Source organism: Cupressus sempervirens, chromosome 1 (genome assembly GCF_028749045.1).
Source record: "Cupressus sempervirens isolate cs-2001-9-10 chromosome 1, ASM2874904v1, whole genome shotgun sequence".
NCBI classification, from domain to species: Eukaryota; Viridiplantae; Streptophyta; class Pinopsida; order Cupressales; family Cupressaceae; genus Cupressus; species Cupressus sempervirens.
In genome coordinates, this window is record NC_143118.1 from 755,487,305 (window position 1) to 755,493,404 (window position 6,100).

Sequence of the window (6,100 nt, forward strand, 5' to 3'; positions counted from 1 at the left end):
TTGCTCCTAATAGGGTAGATGACTAGAAGTGATCAATTGTAAGCTTTAATAGGCTAACTTTATACTATAATAATAAAGATTGTGGGTATCATCCCCACCCCATTTTTACTTTTTATTTTGAAGGTTTCTAGGTTACTAAATATTGTGTCAAATGTTATAAATGTTTCATTGCTTTTAATATTTCATGCATAAAATTAGATCAAATTATATTGTGAAGGTTTAAATGGAGAATTAAAGTACAAGTTTTATTGGTTCCTAATTCACCCCCCTCTCTCAGTCACCTAGTTTATTCTACATTTCCAACACATCTAACTTTGTCTAGTAAATGACTAAGTGTTTGACACTAACAGACAACAATAGTTAGATATATTAACATCATTGTGATAACACAAGTATAGTGAGTATGTCTAAGAATATTGTGTTAGATTCTAAGACTAAACATATATCGATTAAGTATCTTATTATGAGAAGAAAGTTGCAGAAAAAGAAATCAAAGTAGAGTGTGTTAATATAATGAAAGAGAAGATCATAAATATTTTTATGAATCCTTTTCCTAAGGATACATTTGAATATTCGCAAGGTATGCTTGGGGTTATGCCCTTGCCTACTTCTAAGTAGATGATGTAGATAGTGCATCAGTCTAGTGGGAGTTGCCCTTCCTATATGGGGGAGTATCTATGGTTGAGAAGAGTTACTAAGAACTCTTATAGCTAGTATGAAATAATGTCTTTGGAAACTTGAGCTTGTTGAAGACTTTGAGTAGTTGATTGATATAATAATGTCTTTTTCATTGATGTCAATGGGGAGAAATTTCATGAAAAACATCTTTTGGTAGTATGTGGGAAATGTATATGGGAGAGAGAATGTATGGGGAGAGTTGTTCATCAGATATTGATGTCAATGGGGAAAGTATATTAATAGGGGAGAAGTGTGAACAATTGATGTCATCCATGCAAGATAAGGAAAGTGTAGATGGATAGTTATTCCTATAAGTTTCAATTTTGATTGATGAAGAGGATTTGAAAAGATGAGAGCAACAACAATAACAAAGTTGGATTTGGTATTCTTGGAACTTAGATATTTTTCATATATTTTTTCATCAATGCCAAAGGGGGATATTATTATCATGAATGTTGATGGTATTCCTTTGGGGGAGTATCCTAAGCATTTCTAAAACACTTAGGGATATTGTTAGCATGATTTACATGTTGCATTTATGATTGTGTTTGTCATTGACGTTAACATAGTATTTTTTCTATAAAGAATGATAGAGTAGTAGACAAAGAAAAAGATCATATTGACTGTGTATTAGTGATGAGGTGAAGCATGGTTGAGGACATATTTTACAATATGTCCTGATGATGTGCACAAGTTTTCATGCAAAAATTCAAGGACATGTGAGAGTTATTCATGATTTATAGAAGATAGTGTGCAGACATAGTACCTAAGAAGTGATTTTTGGTGTTTTGATTGTATCTCTTAATAAGGATAGAATTGTGATGGGTGAAGTTAGATAGTGATAGTAGGCATCTTGATGATGATGTCAATGAGTGCATGAGGTTTGTGGTCATACATGTGAGAAGTTGTATTTACTATGATCCCAAAGTGTTTTCTAATTGCAAAAAGTTGTAATGAATTGTAATATATTAATGAGGTCCTATTATAATTAATTGGGAAAGCCTCAAGGTTGACTCGGTAAATTATTTTGAAGATATGGTATAAAGGAAGGTTATTTTCCTTGTGATGAATGTGTGATATAAGATAATTGTATTAGATTCATGAAGATTGGTTAATGCGAGTAAGTGATCAAAGGGATTAGTGTGATGTAAATTTGAAGATCTGGTATTGAGATCTGAGAAAGTATTTGGTGTGGTATTGGCATAGTTAGAGGACAAAAAAAATTTCAATTTGAAAATATAAATTTCATCTCTATTATTCTAAAAATAATAATACAAAGACTAGTTGGACAATGAGTTTGGTGGTCTTACCCTAAAGTTGTTTGGACAGTAGGTCCATCTTCCTTCCACAACTCCTAATAGGGTTACCACAACTCCTAACAAGGTTGAAATCTCTTAATAGGGATTCAAAATCTCCTAATAGGGACGTATATGTGTTTCATTGGCTACTAATAGAGTCCATGCTCTTACAAGGAATATTTATATTAGTATAGTATTTTTTATGTACATCCCTATCGGCATTTTCCATCTGATTAAGGATTTCCCTAGTTAACATATATGGAGTTATTGTGTATATGTATCTTCTTATGATTTATGATTATATTGTTCACATGTTTAAGGTTTAATAAGGTTGATAAAATTTATATTGATAAGATAACTGATTCACCCCCTCTCCCTCTCAGTTATCTTGGTGGACTTTAATTTTTAACAGGTGCACCACTTGATTTAAGTGGATGGTTGCATGAGTAGATGATGATGAACTTGAAAAAGATTAAAGAAAACCCTTGGTTTGTATATTTTTCTATTTCATGAGAGAAATTTCAAGACAAGTGATGAGGCCAATTATTGCCTCTATTTTATGTTGATTTTAATACTTTTTTTTTAATACTACCATGACATTTGTGAACTTATTACTAGCTAAACTTGTGATAAAATCCAAATAGAACCATTAAACCATGGGTAGATGGTTATGTCATATTTTGCCAATATTATACATATAATATAGTATTTCATATAACCATCAAAATGTGTATTCTATTATTTGGATTTAATTTCATTATGCTCATTTGTGCAAATATTTCTGCATCACAACTAACTTGTTAGGAAAGAAAGAAGCTGGAGAATGGTCAATAGCATTCAAGGAGGAGTGTCAAACCCTAGCTATAGCGAAAGAATCATGATGGCACCAAGAGACATGGTTGCTAAAAATGAGAAGCTATTATTCCAAAATGTAGGGATTAAGTGTTGATATATTCTCTCTTTGTTTACTATTGTGTTGAATTGGTTACCCAAATTTTATTGCTTATACCAGAAGCTGTTATATTTCCTTCTTCTTTGGCAGATTTTTACTCATGTTTTTTTTCTTTCCTATTTTTGAATAAGTGCCAATCCTCTATTTATAGGGATTGGATTGATAGTTTTGGAGGTTGAGAAAAGTTTATGGAAAAGCATTGTTGACTCTTGTAGTGAGTTATTTATAGTTTTATGTATTGTTCTTATGTAAGGAATTTTGAAATATAATGAAGTAATTCTTGGTTTACATTCTATGTTAGTAGATGAGTAGAAGCCAATCAAGGGGTCCCACTTAGGAGGTGGATAAAATTAGAGTAATGTATATTTACTTCCATCATTTTCATCATTTCAAATAGAAGTTATAAGTTTCTTCCTGAATATTCCTGTAGCATCTGCAAGAACAGTTATAATGGATGGTCTGAGTTGAAATATAGCATAGCATAGAGTTGTATCTCTAGCATTCATTTTATTAGAGAGTTAAGTGTATTACTTTCCTATAGCACTAGTTTAGTTTTTTTATATGCATTTTACTTTCTTGTAGCATAAGCATAAAGACTCTTTAAAAAACCTAGTGCACATACCATGCTGACCATTCCAAGTATACATCCCTGGGTTGACAAATTAAATGCACTAGGGAGAAGTAATCCTTATATTGAATAAACTATTCCTAAGTAAGGCCTTGATCATGAATATCACATACCTAAGGTACATCCATTCAAATTTGGGGCTCTCTTGGTTTGTATATTGTTCTATTTCATGAGAGAAATTTCAAGACAAGTTCAAGTGATGTGGCTAACTGATAGACCCAATTGTGAAAAAAATTGTAAAGAATATATGATGTTAAATGATGATAAAGATCTTCATTTCAAAGGATATATTGATAGATTTAGGTGTAGAATGAGAAAATCAAAGAGAATACCATTTTTCCTAGTATAAGAATACAAGAATAGATTGTATTTCCTAGCCAACCCTTACTCTTGCATGATAGAAATGTTGAAGTCTAAAACTCACTTGCTTACTACATTCCAGTATGAGGTAATAGAAGAAGAGGAAAAAGAGGCTATAGAGCTAATATTTTCTATACCTATTGATGACAAGCTACCAGTGCATAGCACCAACACAATGACAAGAAGCACAATAGCCAAAATTGAGAAGCATAAGGAAGAGACTAGAAAAGAAGATAAAAGAATGAGAAAGTGGAAGATGACAACCAACATCAAGTCCACATTCTCTAATAAATAGAAAGGTGAATAAGGGGATAATAACTCAAGATGAGAAACATCCCCACTGGAACTAGAGTCCAATGATGAAGATGTGAGCAAGAAAAAAGATGGAAGAAGGGGGAAAGGAGAAGCATGTACCTATACAATACAAACCAAACTAGAATATGCACAATAGAAACCAAACCACAATATGCACCAGTAGACAAAAAAACTTGTATAGAGAAATATATTGAAGAATTCTTAACAAAAACTAATGTTGCACTTTTTAAAATAGGAAGGGAAAGATAAATTATTGAAAATTAAATAAAAAACTAAAAATGACCAACTAGGAAAGCAAAGATAGTATGTGTAAGGAAGCTGATAGAATAGGTAAAATCTTTGACCAAATGAGATCCAAACAAAAAAGGCAAGAAAAAGATAATTTTGTTTGTTGGAACCAGTAGAGTAGTAAAAATTGAAGGCTTTGTTGAGGTGTTAGATGAAGAACATGTTAACTTCAACCATTTGACCTCACCAAGAAAATTAGAACATGCAATAGTTATAGAGAGAAAAAGGTCACCAAGTGTTGAGAGGTCACAAGCAAGTCCAATCACACATGTGGCAATTAAAACCCCTAGGGTAACTAAGATAAATTTGGTAGCAGACACAAAGGAATTAGACATAACTCAACGCAAGGAAAGGCAAGAAGAAGGTGACACTCAACCAATCAAACCAACATAAACCAAACACAATGAGAAAGTTTCACCATCCAAGGTCACAGAGGAAGGTGAAAAGACCAAGGAAGTCCTAAAGGGGACAAAGCTACAAAATCTTCACAAGAGAAAATAGCTATGCAAAAGGGCAATGACCAATTGATCCAACCTCAAGCATCCAAGGAATTCAAAATCTTTATGAATCCCCTAATCACTAAATGAAAACTACAAATGGGAAGCATCGAACAATCTAAAGGGAAGAGGATGACAAGAAGAAGAACATTGTCTTCATCTTCAATCTTTGAAGATGAAGGAGAATTGTTCAAGTGACATACTTAAAAAATGGAAAATCTTGAGAAAATTCAAAGTGCATTAGACATGTATGCAAGTAGAGTGAAGGAATTGAGTAATGAAGAATTGAATCAACACAATCTTTGATTGAAGAAACTCACTAAGACAAAGAAAATAAGTCTACATAAGGAATGTGCACATAGTATAATCAAAGAAAAGAAGCCGATGACATAATGTGCACATACTATAATTAAAGAAAAGAAGTTTATGACATGAACACTTAGTGTTGTGTAAAGTGAGACTACCACTAATCTTATTGATCAACTAAGGCACATATTGAACCATGCAAATTTAAGTGATGGAAAAGGTTCACTCAACAAGTAGAAGGAGAAAGACAAGCTCAATAAATTTATTGAGCATCACCTACACTAACTTGAAAAAACCAAAACACCATAGTTGAATTATTGAAGGACATCTCTCTAGTCCTTTAATAGATCTCAAACTCAGAACTTTTTGATAGATCTGAATGACTTAGTGAAAATAGCTCATCAGGCACTATAGACCACTCAAGCATCATTCAATGTATTAGCAAGTTCAAAAAGTGTGTACATGGGTTAAATTTAAGAAAGCATCATCTTATCAACTCAATCACTACAATACAACACTAGAGGAAACTTACCCTATTCAAATTACAATATTTCTTATTTCCTATAATAGGAATTGTCTAAGAACATATCACAGTGGCATATGTGTTGATATCCTCAACTACAAGAGATACAATTGAAGAAATGGAACAACTCCTACTAGAGATCATCAAGCTGACATATGCTCCCACAAAATTCTAGATACATGGAAGACACAGTTAGAAATGGCACCCTTTTTCATTGATGAAAAAAATGGGGAGATGAACAAAAGGGGAAGACTA